This window comes from Erythrolamprus reginae, chromosome 9 (genome assembly GCF_031021105.1).
Source record: "Erythrolamprus reginae isolate rEryReg1 chromosome 9, rEryReg1.hap1, whole genome shotgun sequence".
NCBI lineage: Eukaryota > Metazoa > Chordata > Lepidosauria > Squamata > Dipsadidae > Erythrolamprus > Erythrolamprus reginae.
The window spans coordinates 38,018,836-38,031,459 of record NC_091958.1 but is presented as its reverse complement, the minus strand read 5'-3'; positions in this window follow the sequence as shown (position 1 = coordinate 38,031,459).

Here is a 12,624-nt window from a genome sequence, read left to right as displayed (position 1 = left end):
GGGATTTTGTAGGTGCCTCCTAATGTTGACATCTGGATGGAGATTTCCTTTCTAGCTCCATCAAGAAGAGCCAGAAGGTTCTCCTTTCCCCCCCAGCCGTAGTTGGGGACATTGGCTTCTCCAGTAGAGAGAATGTCCACCAAGGCATCTGAAGTGTGAAAAGTGCTCATATAGTTGTCGTGGATATTGTAGCCAAGTGTGAGGTTGTGCAGGAGCTGGGAATTCTTGTTGATCAGTTGAATGTTGAAAATTAATACTAAGCCAGATAAAAAACCATAAACATCCCTATTGTAAAAAAATGTTATTATAATCAACAGCAATAACAAATACTTCTTTTAACATATACTACTCAAAAAAATAAAGGGAACACTCAAAGAACGCATCCTAGATCTGAATGAATGAAATATCCTCATTGAATACTTCGTTCTGTACAAAGTTGAATGTGCTGACAACAGTATGTGAAAAGCAACACAATCAGTGTTGCTTCCTAAGCAAGCAGTGTTCCCTCTAATTTTTTGGGGGGGTGGGCGGAAAAGTATAGTGTCTGAGCGGCAGTCCATTCGGGGACTGGGCGGCACAAAAATAATAAAGAAAGAAAGAAAGAAAGAAAGAAATGAATGAATGAATGAATGAACGAACGAACGAACGAACGAACGAACAAACAACAAACAAACAAACAAACAAACAAACAAAAAACCCACCCTGTTTTGCCTCAGAGAATTTCAAAATAAAATACTGTACTGTGTGTCTATAACAGTGAGCTCATAATAGGGCAACTCTATCAATATCAAAATGCCACTTAAATAGTTGAGCTAGTTTCAAACTAGATTTTGATTTTCTTTCTCTCTTCCTTACTCCCATTCTTTTTCTTTCTCTTTTCCTTCCTCTCTTTTTTCTATCTGTTTCTCTCTCTTCCTCTCTTCCTCTCTCTCTCCTTCCCTCTCACTCTTTCCCTCTCGGCTTCTGAGCAGGTTTGGAAAACTCTGAGTTGATGATGATTTTTAAGTGAGCGATTGCTCACTGCTCAGCTTAGAGGGAACTATGTTCCTAAGTGGACAGTTTGATTTTGCAGAAGTTTGATTTACTTGGAGTTATATTCTATTGTTTAAGTGTTCCCTTTGTTTTTTTGAGCAGTGTATAATCCTCCACAAGCCTACTGAGCTTTAAGCCAGCATTAAACCAAAAGCAACGATCAGTTACACAAATATGGGGATGGGCTGAGGTACTGCAACTACAACTGATTCCAGCACTACTTTAAATAAAATTCATTATTCAAAGGATAAATTAAGGATTGAACAGAGAGAGGAAAATAACCTGCAGCCCTTTCATCTTTTTCTCCAACTCCTTTTGGAGTCTCTTTCACAAAATCAGACAAATGAGAAATCAAAATCATTCAGAAAATTAGACATATTCCCCAAAAGAGGGAGAATGTTAGAATTGAGGGCGGGCATCTCCATCACCCTGAATGACTTACAGATCAGGGACATCAAACGGAAGAAAAGGAGCCACATTGAAAAGCAACTTTTTTGGCAATACATCCTTTTCATTGGTGACTATACCAATGAGATGGTCTCCTGGACTGTAAAGGCTCTGTGGTTGTTTTCCATCCTGGTGCTCCAAACTCAGCAGGCATTTTCTTCTCAGCTTCCCAGAGACTGGATGGGACAAAAGCAGCATGAGAAGCAGAAGCAGGAGGTCCATAATTCATGAAGTGACTCAATCAATCTCCTTCATGATCCTAAAGAAGAATTAGAAGAATTCAGAGGATTGTCACAAGGTGGAATATGATCCAGTTGCTTCCCCGATTGAAACACAAATTCATGTGGAAAGGAGAGAGATGTACATGCAAGAGCACAGACTCTGCCTGTCCCGAAACTCCGTATTTCTCTGCCCAAAGTCTCCCCTGGAGGATTGAGTCAAAGAGCAGAGCTGAAACTTTGATCTTAATTCTCCCTCTCAGGAGAGATCCCTGGATAGTTCAACTTTGGGGAATTCTCTGGAGAGAAGTGAAAGGGAAATCATCCCCCTATGGCTCATAATGGCAGGGGCAGAGATGGAATTAAATCGGTCATCTAGAATTGAGAGGTTTGGGAGCTCCATGCTTGAAAATGACCCCAGAGAGAATACACAGCAACTGTGGCTGAAGAAACAAATAAATCTGAGAGTTGTTGGCATAAAGAGAAAATCCCAGGGGCCAATTAATGCCAGAGCATCTCACAGATCTGAAATAGCTGCTTGCTGAGTTAAAGCCAATATGTATTTAACTTTAACTTTAAAGGGCTGATGCAACTTTAGTGAAAAACTAGTTACCAGAACTTTGCAGTTTTTAAAAAAACTTTGTTTCTCTCTTTCACACACACACACACACAGACAGACAAACACAGAGAGAAGTTTGGGGGAGGGAGGACACACCAGGTGAAAAGAGGTGGAGAAATCCAGGCTGCCTCTCCCTTCATGTGAGGATGGAAGGGGAGAAAGGGAGCTCGGGAGCCTTTTGGTGCAGATGGAAAGCTGATCTTGTGTTGCAGGGCCTCTTCTTTCCACACATGGGGCAGTTGGGGGAAAGCCAAGCCCAGACCCATAGGGCCAGGAGGTCCAGGAAGGAGGAGGGGATTTGGGGCATTCCTGGGAAGAGACTAACCTGGTTTATGGGTCGCATGGTTGAAGTTTTGGGGGAACGCAGCCACCGGGGTTTCTCCCCCCCCTTCTCTTGGGCTCTGTGTCTTTCCAGAAGAGGCTCCTGTCGGGGAGAAGTCTTCCAAGGGGGATCCAAGGTTGCCCTGGAGGAAAAGACAGCCAGCCTCACTCTGGAGGGGACCCTCCGTGATCCTGAGGAGGATAGGGGTCCCTGTGGCCCCTTCCAGAGCCCCCAGCTGAGGAGACTCTCTTCCTTGCAGCCTTTTCTGGGGAAGGGGCTTAAACCCACCTCCCTCCCTCCCTCTGCAATTCTGGGAGGTTTTGCCTCTTCCTCATCACCCCAAAGCTCTGAATTTTGCCCTTTATTTGACACACACACACCCTTTGGCATGGCTCCTTCAGCCTCTTCTCCATCAGGCTGGAGGATTTGAGTGCAAAAATCTGCTTTTATTAGGAAACTCTACTCAGATTCAACCCAGAATGAGGAGAAAAGTATCCTTTCTAATACTCTCCTTCTTTTCTGCCCCCTCCCCCCATTTATTCCTATATTGGGGAATATGTCTAATTTTCTGAAGGATTTTGATTTCCACGGCTTCTCTCTTTTGTCTGATTTTGTGAAAGAGACTGAAATCCATAAAGGGATCTGAGAAAAAGCTGAGTCGGCCTTCTCCAAGTCCCGTCAATTAGACCAGTGTTTTTCAATCAGTGTGCTGTAGCACACTAGTGTGCCGTGAGACATGGTCAGGTGTGCCGTGGGGAAATTAAACATGGGTCCCCAAAATATGACCTGTGTGCCAGATATGGCCCCTGGAGGCCATTTATCCGCCCCACCGCCACCCGCCTCTATCTGAACATAAACATTCCCCTCACAATCCCTCCAGCTATCAGCGACAGGGTGGAGGCACAGGGAATGCTCACTGACCAATCACCTTCTAGGATTCATCCCGACCACTAGCGATGAACCAATAGCAGGTTGCCTCTCATCCACACCCAGGAAGGTCCCCACTCAGGCCGCCGCACACTTGTCATTGTGTGGCCGCGGCGAGTAGTTCAACCTGCTACTCCTCCCCATGGTCCCGATTTCTAATTCTGGTCAGGACCGGAGGTAAATTTTGCCACCACTAGATGAAGCCTCAGCCTCTGCTGGTTATGTCTATTCTTATGGTGTATATAGATATTTGACCTTTTTCTTTTTATAAGAGGCCCCCGCAGAGGGTGATATACAATACATCACAATCTGTTAGAGTGTCATTTTGTGTCATTTTGGTTGGTGGTGTGCCTCAGGATTTTGTAAATGTAAAAATGTGCTGTGGCTCAAAAAAGGTTGAAAATCACTGAACTAGACAATGTCGCTTGGCAGGGCCTAGGGGAAGAACCTTCTCTGTGATGGCCCCGGCCCTCTGGAATCAGCTCCCCTAGGAGATTCGTACTGCCCCCACCCTCCTTGCCTTCCGTAAGAGTCTCAAGACTCATTTATGTCGCCAAGCCTGGGGCTATTAGACTTCTATCACCTGGCCAATGAACATTAATCCCTGGCCAATGAACATTAATCCCAGTGACCGATTAGGTCCCACAGAGTTGGCCTTCTCTGGGTCCCATCGACTAAGCAATGTCGTCTGGCGGGTCCCAGGGGCAGAGCCTTCTCTGTGGCGGCCTCGACTCTCTGGAACCAGCTCCCCCTGGAGATTAGAACTGCCCCCACCTTCCTTGCCTTCCGCAAACTCCTTAAATCTCACCTCTGCCATCAGGCATGGGGGAATTGAGGCATCCCCCCCTCCCCCGGGCCTATACAATTTATGCATGGTATGTCTGTGTGTATGTCTGTTTTAATAATGGGTTTTTTTAAATGTTTTTTAAATTTATCAGATTTGTTATGAATTGTTTTATTGTATGCTGTGGGCTGCCCCGAGTCTATGGAGAGGGGCGGCATACAAATCTAATAAATAAATAAAATAAATAAATTATGCGAGTTAGTGGACTGAACGGGTCTGAGTGTTTTTATAGTCTTTGAGGTCTTAGGTTGTTAGTTATTAATTGGATTCAGGATGTTATATATTGTAATAAATAAATGAATGAATGAATGAATGAATGAATAAATAAATAAATAAATAAATAAATAAATGAATAAATACGTATGTGTGTGTAATCAAACTCCATAGAAAAAGTTGCTTAGCTCTCTAGAGTGTGATCCATGAGATACAGTGATTCCTCATTTTTCGCAGGGGATGCGTTCCAAGACCACCCGTGAAAAATGAATTTCCATGAAGTAGAGGAAAGATATTTTTTTTATATATTTAACGAGTATTTGGACTTTTAAAACCCACCTTTTGCATTAAACAGTCATCCTATAATTTTTCTCAACTGGAACTACATGGGATATCCTACCAGTTTCTTTAATAGAGTACAGTAGTACTGTAGAAGAATTTTATGAATTTTTAATGGATTTAAAATTTTCAATAGATTTAATGGATTTAAGCCCCTTTTGAAAACCCATGAAGTAGCGAGGGATTACTGTATATAGCAGTGATGGCAATCCTTTTTTTCCTCGGGTGCCAAAAGAGCATGTACGTGCACTATCATCCATGCGTGAGTGCCCACACCCATAATTCAATGCCTGGGGAGGGCAAAATCAGCTTCCCCACCCCGCAGAGATCCTCTGAAGGCCAGAAATGGCCTGTTTCCCAACTTCTGGTGGGCCCAGTAGGCTAGTGGTTTGCCCTCCCCAGGCTTCAAAGGTTTCCCTGGAGCCAGGGAGAGTAAAAATGCCTTCCCCCATTCCCCTGGATGCTCTCTGGAAGCCAAAAACGCCCCCCCAGAGCCTCTGTGCAAGCCAAACTCAACTGCACACACATGCACATTGGAGCTGAGCTAGGGCAACAGCTTGTGTGCCAACAGATATGTCTCCATGTGCCAGCTGTGGCACCCGTGCCATCATTGGTATATAGCAATTAAAAGCAAAGAATGATAAATATTTATCAGAGTCACACAGGAGAAAGATCAGAAGATGACATGAAATTGGACCTTAAAGAAAAGAGTGTCACCAAACAGCTTTTAGAAAACTGCTAAAATGGTTATAGTGTTAACATTGTTTTCTGTGCTGGTTGAAAAGATTTATAATTTATAATTTCTTTTTACATTTGAAAGTTTAAAAATTTTTAAATTTAAAAAATGTGTATGCTTTCCTATTAGCGAAATAAAAATCTCACCCAGCCTTTAAAAAGAGAGATAAAAAACCAAATAAAATTTAATTTTCTAGTGGTTTGTGAGTATCTCTCTCTCTTTCTCTCTCTCTCTCACACACACACACACAGGCAAAAATTGGTGACTGTTCTGTCCAGACAAGACAAAGATCAGAAATACTGGGCATGGATAGTCTAGCGAAAAGGAGGGCCGGGGGGGGGGGGGGCATGCTAGCAGTATACAGGTCTTTGAGGGGTTGTCATAGAGAGGAGGGATTCACACTGTTTTCCAGGGCACCAGAGGGCCAGATGAGGAACAAAGGATGGAAGCTGACCAACGAGACTGCTCGTGCGAGTGCAGTGAGATTGAAGAAGAGATTGCACTGCCATTCATCTGGCATAGGGTATCCTGCACCAGTAAAGGGTGGGACTAGATTTATTTATTTATTGTTAATTCAACTTCTATGCCCCACAATTCCGAAGGGTTCACTTCCAACTCTGCAAGTTCACTTTCAACTCTAATAATAAATAAAATAAAATAAAGAGCCACGCACACTCTTCAAAATTTGATCATAGGCAAAATATATTGGTAAAATAAGTCATGCAATCCACTGGTTAATTCTAAGGAATTTCATGCTGCCAGCATTTTCTCACTAATGAGCTGAAGATAAGAAAACCTGGGCTGCGAGCCAGAGAGCTATAAATCTTAGTCTTTGAAGTGTTTCTCGCAGTTTAGAAAAAATTTACAGTTCAATAAAACTTTGTAAAGCGTAACACAGGAATGAAGGAGAAGGATTTGAACTCAGAAGGTCCTCTCAGCTTTGATACTCCAGCTGTTGTTCACCATGCCCACTTTCACTTCAGCTGTCCCGTATATACTGACAAGGCGTGGCCAAGTGTCCCATAGATCTATTAATGCCAAGAACCCCTTCTTTTCAGATATACATGTCTAGATCACGTTGTCCTGACCTTTGCATCTAACAGGGCTCCTCCTCCTCTAATTCTCCATCGTCCTCTGACTCACTCAATCCCATAACTGGGGGTGCTACTCTAATGGTTGTCAGTCGCTAACTCCCCTTCACTCTCACTCTCGGACTCAGATGGCAAGAACACTGGCCTGCAATACCAGTATTCATCCATCTCCTGGTCCTCGAAATCCGTGACCAGCTGAGCCTGACATGGACCACTCACAAAAATGGCAGAGGTGGGATTCCTCCAGGAGATCTCTAAATGCTTCCAATGCAAAGGAAAAGAGCATAGGTTGTTGGAGGAGAGAATTTGGTCCAGAGAGATCTCATCCCCCCCACCCCCAGGCAAAAACCTCTCAAATATCCGGAGCCTCTGCTGGGCCATCCGAGATGAGAGAGGCTGAAGGGGAAGCTGTTCAGGCCAGGAGACCATCTCAGTGGGAGAATCCTCAGTTTAACAAGAAGATCGCATGCAACAAGGACTTCCAACCAGACTCCTCCTTCTCAGTTTCAGTCGTAAATCATTCCCTGCGCTGGAGTTTCCTTTCCTCTCTTTGCATTCCTCCCACTTTCCTTCTTTTCTCTTTATTTCACTTACTCCTCTATTGAAGGAGAATTGTCTAATTTCCTGAGTGGTCTGGATTAACAAAGCTTCTCTCTTTTGTGGAAGTCGCTGAAATCCAAAGATGGGATGGAATAAAAACCGTAACAACTCCAGATTATTTTCCTCTCTCCATCCAAACTTGAGTTCATCACTTGAATGCTAACTTTTGTCTAAAGTAGTGGTTGAAACGGTTGTACTGGCCCCTGCACAGTCCAGTTCCACAGGTTTTATAACTGCTGATTGATACACAATTCCGGGTCCTTATGGAAACAAATGAGGTTTTTAAAAAGAATTGGTAAAAGTTTCTTACATTAAAAACATCTTCTTCCGTTTGTTTGTTTGTTTGTTTATTTATTTATTTATTTATTTATTTATTTATTTATTTATTTGTATGCCATCCTTTTCCGCAGACTCGGGGTGGCTAACAACAATATTGAAACATCATATAACAAATCGAATATTTAAAATAATTTAAAAGACCCTAATTTAAAAGACAACCAAACATACACACAAACATACCATGCATAAATTGTATAGGCCTAGGGGCAAGAGCATATCTCAGTTCCCTCATGCCTGACGACAGAGGTGGGTTTTAAGGAGATTGCGAAAGGCGAGGAGGGTGGGGGCAATTCTGATCTATGGGGGGAGTTGGTTGTCACGAGGAAGCGTTTATCTCTGCCATTGGAGGTGGGAGGGGTCAGAACGAGTGACAGCACCAATGGGAATTCTCCCTGCTTGAGCGTCACCGGTTTCTGGGCAGAGTCCTTTGTGGCTTCACCTGAAGGAGGAGGAAGAGAAGGGGGAAAGTGGGAGGGGGGAGGGAGGGGGGATCTTGGCCTGAAGAACCAACTGGGGCTGCTTCTCTGGGCGGAACTCTCTTCTCCAAGGGGTGAAGTCCAGGGAGAGTCTGCTGGGAGACCGATGACGCTACAGAAGGGAGAATTCCTATTGGTCCTCCTTTCTAGATGCTCCCAGTTCCTAATTTTGAGGAAGCCCCATTCTGGGCTCTGCAACGTTTCATTATCCTATCCTCTATCCATCCATTTCTCAGGAGGGGAGGGGGGAGGCAGGGCGGGGCCAGGCAAGGGAGGCAGGAAGGATGGGACAGGGACAGGCAATTAAGCCGGTTCAGATGAACACATCAACAGAATTGGAACGGACCTTGCAGGTCATCTAGTCCAACCCTCCGCCCACGCAATGGAACCTACATCTGCCTCTACCTAGGATCGAACTCCCAACCTCCTGAACCAGGGAGGACCAGCTAAATCCCACCACTCCTCCCTTCCCTATATTTTCTCTTCCTTCCCCACTTCCCTCCTTCCTCCTCCTCTCTCTCTCCTTCTCTCTTCCTCCCCAAGCCTTTAGCCCCAGATCTTTCCAAAGTCTTTCACTCCTCGCTTTTTCTTTTCATTCCACAGACTTTTCTAAAAATAAAAACTAATTCTAATTGAACAGTTTTAAAAACATATAAATACGTATGTATAAAACCAACTTTCAAAAGATACCACATAACATTACATAACACAACAAGACCTAAACGGTAAAAATTAATATTCATTTAGCAATGTTGCATATCAATATATTTTCTGTATATCTATAACACTTGTTCATTAACTAATCTATATTCACATAATTCATTAAAATCCAACCCATTACAATTATCTCTATCTCATAACGTCTTTTCTACATATATTCATCTTCCACCTTATTTCCTTTATTATTACTAACTATTTAACTTTGTGTCTTTGTTCCAATCAATTATACCAATTATTCCAGATTTTATAAAATTCTGTTTCCTCTTTATCAAGAATTTCTATGGATAACTTGCAGATTTCCAAGCATTTTAATATTTTAATATCTGAATGTCTGACATCATGCATCAATTATGGCGATGTGAGAATTGATGGATTGCTGTATGGGGTTCCACAGTGATGGAGGCCTCCTCCTCATCTTTAGATGGTAGTTCTGGTGATGCAACACCCTGAACACAGAGGCCAAACCACACACAGACCCCCAAAGAAGAACAAGGTCACTTTCCAAGGTCTCCAAAGAACTTTGGTGGGCTCTCACTGGATGGCCGGACCAGTTCTCTATTTATTTATGTAAACATCAAATAATAATTTTATCATGTAGGTAAGATTTGATAAAGTTATACTTTGATGTTTACATAAATAAATAGAGAACCAGTGTGGCCATCCAGTGAAAGCCCACCAAAGTTCTTTGGAGACCTTGGAAAGTGACCTTGTTCTTCTTTGGGGTCTGTGTATGGTTTGGCCTCTGCGTTTAGAGTGTTGCATCACCAGTACCACCATCTGAAAATTAAAATTAAATTGAACAAAATACAATAATTTAAGATAAAGATATCTTAAATTATTGTATTTTGTTCAATTTAATTTTACAATTCTATTTTATTCCAACTTTGTTTTAAATCGTATTGCATTCCAATTTCATTTTATATTATATTATATTATATTATATTATATTTTAAATTGTTTTATCAAATTTTAATAATTATTTGTTTCTGGAACTTTGCACTTTGATATGGCTCATGAGCTAATCAATAAAAACTCATATTATGTTGAACTATGACAGTATAGAATATTTGTTCTGGAAGAAAAGGCAGTGTTGTTATCTAAAAGTTCTCAGTCTTTGTTCCAAATTTTTGCAGAGCTCTTCCTTTTTTGCAATTAGTTGGAGATTTTTCTGTTGCGTTCCTGTCAATTACAAGGAACAGAGAGAAATTGGACTCATTGGGCTTTTTTACTTGAAACTCTTAAATAATATTTCATGGAATTTCATGTATTTGTGTGTAGTTGTGCATATAAAAATCCAATTTTTCTATTTTTTCCTCCCTTCCTCCCTCCCTCCCTCTTTCTTTCTTTCTTTCTTTCTTTTTTCTTTCTTTCTTTCTTTTCTCCCTCCCTCCCTCCCTCTCTTTTTCTTTCTTTCTTTCTTTCTTTCTTTCTTTGTGTTTATATGCTGCTCACTCCAAATAGGAGAGCGGCTAACAATAATCATAAATACAACAATGATAAAAATAGAGCAATAAAATCAGTGATGCAATAAAAACAATAATATCCTACAAAACCATTCCTACTTGCAGTCAATCCTAATTCCAGGCCTGCCGGAAAAGCCAGGATTAAACGACTTTCTGGAAGACATTCTACTTTCCCACATCCACGTTGCAACCAACCACACACAAGGATGGGGAACAAACTGACTCCATGGTGATTTGCAGATTGTGCTGTGTGTACACACTTCTGCCCTCAAACCTCCTAAACTTTACATGCAGCCAATATAAATTAATCCAACTAATTAAGGAAAAAATAGAAAACCTAGAGAAAATCCTAAAAAGTCTGAAACACAAACATCAAAATGAGAAAGTCCAACAAACTCCTAGTAGAGCCAACACCTCAGAGGAGCAAAACAGAATCAACTCCCCAGAGCAGTGATGGCAAACCTTTTTTTCCTTGGGTACCAAAAAGGCATTGCTTGCGAATTCCCACACCCATAATTCAAAGCCTGGGGAGGGCAAAAACAACTCTCCCTCTGGAGACCCTCTGGAGGCTGGAAACGGCCTGTTGACCAACTTCTGGAAGCAAAAAATCCCCTTCCAGAGCTTCTATGTGAGCCAAACATCAGCTGGCCGGCACACACAGGCATGTTGGAGCTGAGCGAGGGCAACAGTTCATGTGCTAGTAGATATGGCTCCGTGTGCCACCTGTGGCCCCGTGCCATAGGTTCCCCATCTCTGCCCCAGAGGATGAAAATGAATGGACTCTTGTCACACAAAGAAGAAAAAACAAAACAAATGCAAAACCACTACCAATTCCAACCTACCCCCTCCCAAACCCACGGCTTACAAGCAACAAATACCTCGGACTCCTCGCGCAAGAGAACCCACAGATAATTGACATTAATCACCAGAAAGAAAGTACAATAAAACAGTGCCACCAGGCGCTACCGCAACAAAGAAAAAGAGCCCCCACACCAACCCAATGAAAAGGAAAAAGGTGGTGATGGGTGACTCAATTCTCAGGGGAACTGGACCTACCATCTGCAGACCAGACAATCAAACCAGGAGCCGGGGTGGCGCAACAGGTGGAGTGCTGTACTGCTGGCCACTGAAGCTGACTGTAGATCTGTAGGTCAGCAGTTCAAATCTCAACACCGGCTCAAGGTTGACTCAGCCTTCCATCCTTTTGAAGTGGGTAAAATGAGGACCCGGATTGTGGGGGCAATAGGCTGGCTCTGTTAAAAAGTGCTATTGCTAACATGTTGTAAGCCGCCCTGAGTCTAAAGAGAAGGGCAACATAAAAATCGAATAAATAAAATAAATAAAATGAACCAGAGAGGTGTGCTGCCTCTTTGGAGCTAAAATCTCTGATGTAATGCAAAACCTTACCAAAATAATAAAGCCCACTGACTACTGCCCCCTACTTATGATCCATGGGGGAACAAATGACACAGGGAAAGACCTGAATCAAATAATGAAAGACTAAGACGATTTGGCCAACACAGTCAAAAAGATAGGTGCACATGTGGTTTTTTTCTTCCATTCTACCCACAAGAGGATGACATCCGACCAGAGAACACAAAATCCCACAAATAAATCATTGGCTAAAGGATTGGTGTTTCTTCAAATAGAGATGTTCAAAAGACCTTGTGAGAATGGGCCTAAAAAAACCCAACAACAGATGGGTCTTTGCCAGCTTTAGTTGTCCAATTCACTGCCTGAGGAGGCCAGTTAGGATTTAAAGGCCAGAGCACAGACTGCACCGTACAGGCAGCGAGAGGAACAGCTAAAGCATGGAAAGGCCCAGGGGAGGAAGGTCCCTGAGTGCTGACAGTGGAATTATGGGGGTTGAAATCCACTCATCTTCAGGTTGCTAAGCTAGCCAGTTTTCTTCTAACTTCTCTCTGGGTTTGTGTGTCTGTGTGTCTGTGTGAGAGAGAGAAAGAGAGACACAGAAAAAGTTTAGTTTAACTCTTCAAAGTTAAGTTTTTTTTTTAATTTTGCAAAGTTCTGGTAACTAGTTTTTCACTAAAGTTGCATCAGCCCTTTTGTGTGGTGCCTTTGACCTTTAACGTTCAAAATAAAGTTAAATACATGTTGGCTTTAATTCGGCAGGCAGCTATTTCAGATCTGTGAGATGCTCTGGCATTAACTGGCCCCGGGGATTTTGTCTTTATGCCCACAAATCTCAGATTTATTTGTTTCTCCAGCCACAGTTGC